We start from the raw sequence: 11,904 nt of genomic DNA, 5'->3' as shown, positions 1-11,904 counted from the left end.
GTCTGCAACCCTATAGGTGGATCAACATTATGAACTAACCAGTACCCCCAGATCTCGTGTCTCTTGCTGCATATGTAGCAGAAGATGGCCTAGTCGGCCATCACTGGAAAGAGAGGCCCCTTGGTCTTGCAAACTTTATATGCTCCAGTACAGGGGAATGCCAGGGCCAAGAAGTTGCAGTGGGTGGGCAGAAGAGCTGGGCGGGCGGAGGGTATAGGGAAATTCCGGGATAGCATTTGAAATGTATATAAAGAAAGTATCTAATTAACAAAAAAGACTACATTAGACAAAAAACAAACACACACACAAACAAACATGAATCAAAGTCAGGGAAGTACCCAGTGTGTAAATGCACTTGTGCAAAACTGAGAACCTGAGTTACATCCGTAGAACCCACCTAAAAAGCCACACATAGCATTGTACATCTGTAACCCTGGCACGTTTATGGAAAAAAGGAGGAAGTGACAAGAAAATTTTCCCAAAGTGCATGAGTCAGCTACCCTAGTTCACCCAAATTAAAAAATGCAACAGCAAACCAACTCTCAAAAGTTGTTCACTGACCTCCGCGTGTGCATCATAGTAGACAGTCATCCACACTCACACACAATATTACACACACACACACACACACACCAAAGCAAACACTGCTCATGCCAGTTTTCAGGTCAATAGCTGAAGTTTAGTTTTATTAGAAATACATAATCCAAATTACAGTAATTGAGTGATCCACATATTTGGGATATGCAGCATGTGGTTCTTTCTCAAACAGTTTATGAAATGATCGACTAAATTTATTTTTCAAGACGCAATAACAAATACTTGCCAAGAATGAATGGTATTTTATCGAATGTTACCTACTCGGTGTTTAGCATAAGGTCTGACATATAAAAGGTGTTTAGTACCTGTTTATTGCATTAATGGGTGGATAGAAATGTGGACTGCAACTCATTTCTGGAACAGAGACTACAGCATAGACCTCAGACACTAGGTTTCCTAGTAGTAGTGGCTCTCTAGGTAAATCCTCTGTCATCACCATAAACACACAGCATCTGACCATGGCCAATTGAAGTACTAACTCCTTAGCATAGAGCCGACGCTTGCTTCTCACTTTTTATTTTAGGTGCATATATGCCAAGTAGAATATATTATACAGAAAAAGAATTGTTTTGTTATATGACACATCTTACACTCAGAAGTTTTACTTTCCATTGACGTGTTAATAGTAGTGGTTTAGTACTAAATCATTTTTCAGAGTTTTCTCACTAAGTGACTTGAGGTTCCTTCACTCATGTTGAGTTAAACTCAAAAGATTCTAGGAAGTAAAAGATTTTAGTCTAGGAAACATGCTCATTCTTTCAAAACTGAATATCCAAGCTGTGAAGACATTGCGAGATCAAAGGTTTATATTCATCTTTACTTCAAAACTATACTAATACTTAAAATCCCAAGTATTGCGGTCTGAAGAGATGGATCAGCAGGCAAAATTTTGTGTGCTCTTCCAGAGGATCTATGTATGGTTCCCACAGTTCCCGAATTTGGTTTCCAGCACCCGTGCCAGGCCCACAACTGCTTGTAACTCCAGCTCAGGGGATTCCCGCTCTATTCTGGACCCCCTTGGCACTTTGCACCTGCATGCCAAAACTTGCACTTGCATGCCCAAACTTACATACACATAAAACCCTAAATACATACGGAACATAATTATAACTACAGCAGGCAGAGTTGTAAGGCTTTACGCATGTGAATCAGAATTGGTCTAGGAGCCATCTGAAGGCCATTGTGCAGTATCGCACAGAGAAAATGTAACTTCATCTGCAGAAAACATCTAATTCCAAACTTGGATGTATTTTACGAAATAGCTGACCACCATTCATCAAATGTTAAGGTCACAGAAAGACAAAAAAAAAAAAAAAAAAAAAAAAAAAAAAAAAAAAAAAAAAAAAAAAAAAGGTACAGTCACAGATAAGACTAAGAGACATGACAACTAAAAGCAACATGGAACTCTTGATTAGATCCTGCAACCGCATCCTCCAAATGCCCCCCAAAGCACCCCATGTTACAGAACAAAACAAGCCCAACCCACTGGCTAATGTCTCAATGGATAACTGCATTGTTTAAGCATTAGAGGAAGCTGGGTAAAGAGACTGGTAACTTCTCATAAGTCGAAAATCAACTTTTAAAATGAAAACTTCAGTCCAGTACAGTTAGGAAAGTTTTCTAGAAGACAGAGTACATTCATAGAAGAGGAATGTTTTAGCCTGTATGAAAGAGGCTTCTAAATCCATCCACTAAAGTTTACTTTTAAATTTTCAAATCATTTGGGTGTGTGATATGTCTGTGTGTAATATGTCTGTGTGTGACACGTCTGTGTGTGATATGTCTGTGTGTGCGACGTATCTGGACTTCAGAGGCTTGCACTCACACATTATATTTCCACATAGACACACATACACATAATTAAAAATAAACCTAAACACACACACACACACACACACACACACACAAGAACAGTGGGAGCACATTGGCTAAGGAAGAGACAAGGAAGCTACATTCTTAAGGGCCAGACTTTTGTGAGCTCTCTCTCTTCCAGGAAGGTTGTCACCCCCCCCCGGCCCCCCCCCCCCCACAGATAGAGAGAAGAGGGATTCTCTGTTTATAACAAACCAATCTTACACGAAGCCCTTTGGCAGGTGCTTGCACTGGCTTTTCCAGCTGTTTCCAGCTGTTTCCATTACTAGCCCTGCTCACCAGATGAGGAAACCAGAGCTCGCAAAGTTTGCTTTTCTGAAGTCACACAGCTCAATAAGCAAACAATTAGAATTTGAACTGCAGTTTTATCTGACTTCAAACTCATGTTCCACACACTGAAAAACAAAACCTGGCAAAGCAGAGAGCATTCTGTACCAAAAAACAAAGGCTGTGTTTGGGAAACACTTACAGACCAATTAAAACCTCATCAGGGAAGACTCTTGATGAAGGCAGATGGCTTCTCTAAACACAGACAGCTGCGCTCGAAACGCTTACAGTTGGTCAAGAGTGAGACCAGGCAAGGCTATGAATAGTTCAGGCTAGATTCATTCCTTCTGGAACAAACTAAGCCACAAAGCCTCAAAGCACCTTCCCAGTTCATACCATACCACTCCTGTAACTTTTATATCGAAAATTAGTAATTAAGTGAAGATTTTAATTGAATTCCCATGGTAGACAGTGATTTTTCTTTTTCAGATTGACAATCATGAAGGACAATGTCTGTTCCATCAGGGTCCATCTTATCACGTGTTTTCAGTTCTCCATGAAGTCACGGGAGGACAGTCTACCGGCTACGGCAGTTGATCGTTTATGACATTTACCCATTTGTTTTTTTCTCTATCAACTCCCCAGACAGACATTTGTTTAACATCTACATGAGCCAACCACAGTCCCAGCCCTCACGGAGTTCTAGCAGAGAAAACAGATATGTAAACACAGCGGTGCTGCACAGAACTGAACGCCTTAACGAAGATTGCTCCAGACAGCGTTGGCTCGAAGGAGCCCAATCCACGCTGCTTCGTAAAGGGGATGCTTCAGTTTGAGCCGGACACACCGAGATTTACAAGACAAGCAGGGATGGTGGCTTTCCAAGCAGAATTAAATAAAAATGTAGCTGGAGATGAGAGAGACCCAGAGCAGCAGATTCTGTCCTGCACTGATGTCTTCAGAGACCTGGGCATCTTTAATATCTCAGATGAACTGAACCTTGCTTTTTTAAATTGCTACTTTTTCTTCCTGCCTGTGCCCATTAGTTTGGGATTCAGTCCGTAGCCGTAAAATACAGGGGACAATCTGGAACAGATTGGAAATGGATCTTGTCAAGCTGCGTTTAGGAGCTGCATAAAGCATATGGTGTCAGTTACAATACTCTGAGGCAGTCTGTTCGAAACCCAACCCGGGCGTATCAGTTCCGGTTTTGATAATGTCGGTTATCTTCCAGCGTGCCCAGGGAGAAGCTGGCATTTTCCTGTGGAAAATATGTTATTGTCCTTGGCATGCAATGTAAATGGAAGGATAGCTTGTTTTAAATGAAAGAACCTGGGAGTCTGTGGCCCCAGATTAAAAAAGAACGTGTCCTGGAAAAATGTCAAGGTATACGATTGTCATTTTGGCTTGTCTTAAATTCCCCCATGGGGTTTTAATTAGCTCATTATTTCCTGAACTTGAATGCTGTGGCTGTGATTTGAGCATTACAGCTAAGCAGTTGTCACAACTCACTGTGTGGCATCACTGAGACGCCTGTTTTATTCAAAGCCAAGTCTGGCCAGTGTGTCTGTAGAAATCACTTATCTTTAAGTCTCAACATCTTCAGTCTCAAAAGGCAGATGCTATGAGTCTGCCCCAGGTTGCTCTTTCTTACCTGCCGAGGTCACTGGACCTAACTTCTGCTACGTGCCTCCCTGGTTGTTGTTTCCTTCTTGTCTATAGCCACATAGCTTTTCAAGCTGAGCTTGAGAATAATGCTTGTCTGCATTAGACAACGGCTGATTTGGGATCCTGGTTTTCACCAACCAGTTATCCCTGCCTTGTTCAACAGAGTGTAGCTACACTCCTTTAAAGTCAAAGGCTTGGTGTTTCTACTAGAGAATTCTGCTGCTGAACTCTGCCCAGATCTGACACAGTGGAGAACTCTGTCTGCAGTGTTATATTCCTTTAAAGACTAACAGTATCTGAACATGCTACTACACCCGCTAACGTTGACAGGTTCAAACCCACGTAGACATAGCAGGGGACACTTGTAACTAATGCTGAGTTAGGTGCCCTGTCCCCTAGGTAATACTTTTAATTAGAACTGTATGTAGGCTATCTGGTTAACAGTGGAGCCTGATCTTGAGGAGAAATACCATCTAAGAAGATAAACTGTTCAATAGATGTTGGCTTCTTTTTAAAGTTTATCGGCATAAAAAGGAATGTAAGGATACATAGAAAGTCTATACAATCCCCAACATATTTTTCATAAAATGTAGGCTTAGGGACAACTCAGTTGTTATCTCAGTGGAGAGAGACTGACTTTGCTGAGGAGACTGTTATTTTCCATGAAATATCTTTAACCATGAAAGAATCTATAACTAGGTCATCTATTTAAACATAGTTAGCTTTCTGCCTAAAGAAATCTCCCAGTGGGGAGAGTGGCTGTAGATGTGGCTCAGTGGTTTAGAAAACAGGCTTTTTTTTTTTTTTGCAGGGGACCTGAGTTACTTCCCAGCTCAGAACTCACCTCAGCTCACAATCATTTGTAATGGGCATAATGTAAATGCCATAACCTATAACAGACGGTTCATAACCAGCATTAGGGGGTGCAATATCCTCTACCAGCAAACATGGGTACCCATATGTACATGACATACACATATACACATAAATAAAAGTTTAATAATATCCCTTGGGGTCATTTATTCTGTGGCAGCAAAGACCAACACAAAAGAAAATACTGCAAAGCTATATGGAAGCAATTACTATCCATTCACTAAGTTCTTAATGTAGAAACAAAAGAAATATCGTACGGTGACAGACATGGACTGGCACAANTAAGAAATCACTCCTAGGAATGAATAATTTGTCCTTGAATTAGTTGAAAAGTTTCTTCTTTTGAGTAAGTCATATATTCTGCACATGAGACAATCATTCTGTGAACACACAACATCAAAGTATACACACAGCATGTCATATATATTAAACCATGACGTGTGGAGCAAGACTAGGGGTAATATAGATTGTGTTCTCTGTGAAAGAAACCAATAAAAATGTTGAAAGTTATATTTTAATTAGGTCTGGGGAGTTTTTCATTTGACAAAATACCCTTCCATAGAGTGAATAACTTTTTTGTGATATTAATATTCACAATGCCTGAATGCCTATTTTGGCCTACTTAATGCTTGCTCTTCAGAGAAATAGAGATCAAAGATTCTTAATGATCTGTTTGGGGCTTATTAAATGAGAAATGTCATTTATTTTGCCTTGATTGGCATCTCAACGAAAGCTTTTTGTCCTATTTCTGTAAGTTTGGTTACTTACTTTCTTTTATCTTTTGGGGCAAAGTCTCATATAGCCTAGGTTGTCCTAGAACTCACCATGTAGCCAGAGCCAAGGGTGACATTGAATTTCTGATCACCCTTCCTCCACCTCCCAAGTACACCATCATGCTGAGTTTATGAGGGGCTGGGCGTCAATCCCAGGTGACCATGAATGCTAGGCAAGTGCTAGGCTAATAGCCATATACATTTCTCCTCGTCCTCGTCCTCCTCGTCTTCCTCCTCCTCTCCCCTCCTCCTTCCCCCTCCTCTTCTTCCTCCTCCTCCCCTTCTTCTTCCAGCAAGATGCTGCATCTTGGCTGTTTTCTGAACACAGAGTTAGATGGAAGATAGGAAGTGATGTTTCTGGTCTCCTACGAAAGAAGCAGATTGCCAGATTTGCCTGCAAGCAAAAGCTCCAGAGAAGAGCTGTGCAGGCTACTCCCTGCAGGCATCTTCTCTGCTCAGCACAATGCTTAGACACTGGGTCTTGCTCAGTGCAAAGCTAACTCTCAATCAGCCTGGTTAAGGCAAAGTATTGGCTGGGGAAACTTCAGCTTTTGACTTGCTCCCAACTGTGTTTTAAAGAGCGGTTTACTGTCTGGGTATTTAACATGTCTGAAAAATTCATGCAGGATTCTGTGTCATCAAAGTTTCGGGATTTGGTAAGATGTTAGCTGGAAGCCTGGAACTACTAGAGCTCAAAGCTCCTGAGTGGATTTTTAGAAAAGTAAGAAAAGCGAACAGGGTGAGTTTTATTTCTTTCTATTAAGTCATATGTCATTCCACTGTTCATCTCAGAACTCTTAAAGGAGTAATTTATGACAGTCATAATACAGAGCTCAGCTTTCTGGGAAAAAGTTACAGTGCAAAGTATGATGCCAAAAAATCTTCTAAAAGTGAGAAGAAAAGGAGAATATTCCCATGTGCCTGGAGACAGGCTTTCTTGAATATCACTTAAGGAATAATCATAAAATCTTACAATGGTGTGAAAATGAACAAAGAATCCATAATTCCGCATGGGGGAAAAAGTCAAAGGGGTGGAATAGTTAACGTATTAAAAATGAAAGCTTTGCTTCATTGATAGAGAACTGGGATTCATCAATTCCCGAGTTGTAATAAATGTTATTTCATGTCTCTGTTTCTGATTAGTAATGAGCAGTGTCTCGAATGGCCTCATAAAACACAGAAAGGATTTTCATACTCGATGATATCCATAGATTAAGAAAATAATATCTTCAAATATGAGAAAAGTGATAATCTTTATTATTCCTGTTAATTGATTCCAATACACGATTTTGTAGTGTTTACGATGTGTACAAAATCATTATGGGGGAAATAAGTGTGGTCAGCTTTTTCCTGAATGGATAATGGACTGTGTTACAAAGAAGAAAGCCAGTGTTTTATGGTGGTGGCCAGCAGCTCCCATTTGAGTCATCAAGATTAAGCAATGACTTTCTTAGGGTTATATTTATCTGCCCATTTCAGCAGGAAAGGAGCATTAATGATTGCATAAAGCCTCCACACATGTTACACAGAGAGGACTACATAAGTCTCTATTATTCCTGCCTGTAAATGACTACATGTCTAGCACTAGCCTGAGGCAGAACTGGCTGCTGGAGAAACTTAACCTGCATCATGGGCTTAATGAAGCTTTAACTTTGTGTGCATGATTCCTTCTATTTCACACTAGTATTGTGTCCAGGGAGCTGAGATAATGTGCCGCTCTTTATGGGCTCATCTTGGCTACTTACCAGTGCTCTGCAAAGCGACAGGCAATGTGACCTGCCCACCAGTTGGGTTCTTTAATTTGCCCTGCCTTTTGCACTGGGGACTTACTTGCTGGTGAGGAGCAGCAGAGATGTTTAACTCAAGTCACCAAGGCTGAGATTAGGGTGTATGCAGACTCTCAGATGTGAGTCTTTTGGGGTACAGTTGACTACAGCCTCTCCCTGGTGACCAAAGAAAAGATCTTCCCAACATCTTCAGTTTGGATGCTTTCCCGTTAGCATTCTGAGCTCCTTTAGGATCTCTCTTATCATTCAGAAAATCCCCTTTCATGAGAATGGAATTTAGATGTTTAGTTTCAGGGTCACCACAAGAAGAAAGCAATGGGTATTATAATTTTAGAAAGATGTATTTAATATTTATACATGTGTATGCAAATGTGCATGTCTGTCTAGGTGCTTGTAGAACCCAAAAGAGGAGATTCCCTGGGCTGGAGTTACAGGTGGATGTGAACTGCATGACATGGGTCCTGGGAATCCAATTCTGGTCCTCTAGAAGAGCAGCAAGCACACTTGATCACTTAGTCATCTCTCCATGTGAAGTATTTTAATATTTTACAACTTCAAAACATTAAAATATAATGACACAATTTCTCCCCTTCCCCCATCCAATAATTCTCAACGTATGGGTCCTGACCCCTTTGGGACTTGCCTATCAGCTATCCTGCATATCAAATATTTATAGTACAATTCATCAGAGTAGCAAAATTTACAGTCCTGAAGTGGCAATGAAATAATATTGTGGTTGGGGTCACCACAACATGAGGAACGGTACTCAAGGGGTGTAGAATTTGGAAGCTTGAGACCCCTGTTCTAAGCCCTCTTAAACTAGCAGTAGCCTTTCCTCTTACATTTATAGGCATAAATATACAAATGCAGCCTTCTGAGTCTGTTTAGTATTGTTTGTGCCTATATTATTTCAGGTCTGATCACTTGGGATTGGATAATCAATGAGGCGTCTAATTAGATAACTATTTAGTAAGACTAATTCTTATTCCTTTAGCATCCATTAATTTCTCAGAGTTCTTCTTCTAGGCATAAAGCAGCATGACATTTTCCCCTTCTACATTACCACATCCACTGATGTTGTCACTGTTCAGGTCTTGTTTAGGCAGCCATATTGCTAAGATATAATGGGTATAGCTTCCCTTTCAATTTTAGGAGACACTGTGTCACAATTTCTGGTCATCTGGCTCTTACAATCTTTTCACTCCTTCTTCCACAATGTTCCCTATGCCTTCAGTGTGGGGCCCTGTTGTAGTTGTATCCATTGGGACCAGGCAGCCTGTGATAAGTTGTTATCTTTGTTTTTGACCAGGTGTGGCTTCTGTGATGGTTACCTAAACTTCAGCTAAACCTTAGTATCCTAAGCTCTCCTAGCCAATTTGGGAGTACATTTTTGCAACTGAAGTATCACTAAATAGGTGAAGGAATTTGGGTATCCATTTCTTTCTAGAAGTGTGAGTATCTAAGATGCTGTAGATGCTGCAGTGTCTCCTCCATAGCAATCTATGTATGCTTCAGCTCCCTGAATGAGCTACGTTGGAAGAGATGTAAAGGAAACCTGGGGGAAGCAGGTGACGAACCCTCTCTGGTCCTTTGCAGTAACAGCTCCAGAACTAGACTAAGCTCTACTGTGTTGTACCAAACTAGCAAACAATTTCCACTCTCATTTGACTTCCTATTTTCCTATGACTTCTATTCTTCTTCCACTCAACATCCAAATAAAACATGACCCCATGTTCTTCTCCTTATCACTCTCCCACTTCCGTCATGCCTATTTTTATCCTTTGTTATAAAATTGCTAACAATATCATTGGCCTTGTTTCCTTCAGACAAGAAGCTAAATTCCAGCACACTATGAAATCAGAAGGAATACAGGGCTTCGGATTATGGGTTTCTACACTGAGAGCAGCTGGTGTTTTAAGTGACTTGATTAAAGGACACTGTGCTGGTATAGAATGTTGTACTGTTAGAGTGGAAGCTGTGCTCCCAGACACTTACAGAAGACAGAGGTCAGGGAAAGATGGTAAGATGGCCCTGGGAGTTTCAAGGATAAAGAATCATTTTAAAATACAGAGATGACTTAAATGTGTATTAACAGAAGGAAGTAACAGAAAGGATGATATGAAGATGAACTTGCTGAATGAGTCTGTTAGTGAGCTCTGAGGAAAGAAGAGGGATTATCCACTGAGGGAGGAGGCTGCCTCTTCTTAAGAGAGACAGGGGAGATCTTTGATAGTATAGAACACTGGTCTCAACTTTCCTAATGTTGTGACCCTTTCACACAGTTCCTCATATTGCGGTGACTGCCAACCAACCATATGATTGCTTTTGTTGCTACTACATAACTGTAATTTGATACTTCCGTGAATCATAATGTAAATACCTGATATGCAAGATAGCTGATATGTGACCCTTGGGGGTCATTCAACCCCCAAAGGCATCTCAGAGAACCGCTGGTATAGAAGGATTTGGAGACACTGTGGGTTTATACCAGCTGGCTTTGATCTTGCTAATGATCTTCTGAGACTTGGGGCACAGGAATGGAAGCTTTAGAAGAGAAGGAAAGATCTGAAAAGGCTGGGTCATGTCCTCTGGTTGTGGGCCAGGTGTGTCATCTTTATTTATGATGGGCAGCGAGTCAGCAGGTCTTAAAATAGGAGCAACTGGTCTCAGAAATTAGCAAGGGGCTATGCTTAAAGGAAGGACTAATTCTAGAAGACAACTGTGTTTGGTGAGTGTGTAAGCAAGAGTGTCTGAAAACTAACTGTGTGCACAGCTCTTTTGGAATCCTTTGGAAAATGTATTATTTACCAGTAGAGCCACCTATCTAACAGCCTTGCTATGTTTGGAACCCACCAATGAATGTACTTACCAAACCTTTCCACTATTCATACTCTCCTGTGCTGTCAGGGACAATAGGAAATTGAACACCTTCTGACCTCAGGTCAGGGTTTTGCTAGTTTAGTAGCTGCCTATCGTGCCTCATTTGCTAGGAGTGTCAATAGAGTTAAAAATTTCAAATATTACTTTGCAGATTTTGACCTGTACCTCTGCACCTGAAACCTCACCCAGCCTTGTTAACCACTGATGCCTGGCTTACTCATTATTTTCTTGTTTCCAAATTCTATGTATGAGACTGTGGAGTCATTTTTTTTCAAACGTCAATAGCTAAATGTGAGATGATGAATATACTAATTTGTTCTATTATAGTAGCCATTTTATTTTGTATATCCTATAACACGATGCTGTATATCTTAATTACTAACTCCAAATAATGTCCTATGGATCTCTTAGACCTGGATCCTCTTAATGCACAACATTCCTGCAAGGACGAGCAGCCATTGTTACTCAGTGGGGAGCCGAGAGCACAGCTTCACACCGTGTTTATGTTAACCTTGCCATTTCCTCATATTGTCAGTGACTGGTCACTATTCCCATGGCTGGCTCCTATGATGAAGACATCAGTGTTAATTCTAGCAGAAGCACAGCACAGCAGCCAAGTGCAAACCACCAGAGTTCTTTGATCTTCAGCCTGGTGCATTCCTTGGGTGGCCAAAACATTGGAAGGACACACTAAAAGATTATGTTAGGTCAAGGGTCATGTTCTAGAGACAATTTCTGGGGACATGAAGAAAATTGCCTTTTTTTCTGGTAATGCCTGAATATACAATATGAAAAATATTCCCCCAAATCTATCTAAGGCTTCTAGGGACACTCCATGATCTACAATTATGACCATAGAATTAATTCCTCTTCAAGTTTATCTATCATACTCATTATTTCTCAATGTTTCTCTTTTATCTAACATTAAATATTGTCATCATAGAGGAGAGGAGTGGAGAAGAGGTGTAGTTATTTTTCTTTTATGTTTAGAGCATGGAAAAAACTATAGTCTTATTTTTTCAAACACTGAAAAGCTACAGAACAGGTGGAGAACACAGGGAGGAGGGAAGGAAGCAGAACCAAATAGAGCATCCATTCCTTTTAGTTGACTGTGTGCATTTGTAATAGAATTCAGAAGCTGGGTCTTAGCATAACTGCCTGAAGGCATGAATAAGCTGCCACTGTCT

At 40.6% G+C, this 11,904-nt stretch overlaps 1 protein-coding gene across 2 annotated transcripts in view; it reads right to left on the bottom strand.

Annotated features, from left to right (window-relative positions):
* The window catches only part of Cped1 (cadherin like and PC-esterase domain containing 1), a 256,172-nt gene that overhangs the window by 47,112 nt on the left and 197,156 nt on the right, over positions 1–11,904 (bottom strand). The gene's annotated exons all lie outside the window — the stretch shown is intronic.

This window comes from Mus caroli, chromosome 6 (genome assembly GCF_900094665.2).
Source record: "Mus caroli chromosome 6, CAROLI_EIJ_v1.1, whole genome shotgun sequence".
Classification (NCBI taxonomy): Eukaryota; Metazoa; Chordata; class Mammalia; order Rodentia; family Muridae; genus Mus; species Mus caroli.
The sequence above is the reverse complement of the archived record's forward strand: the minus strand, read 5'-3'. Positions and strand labels throughout refer to the sequence as shown.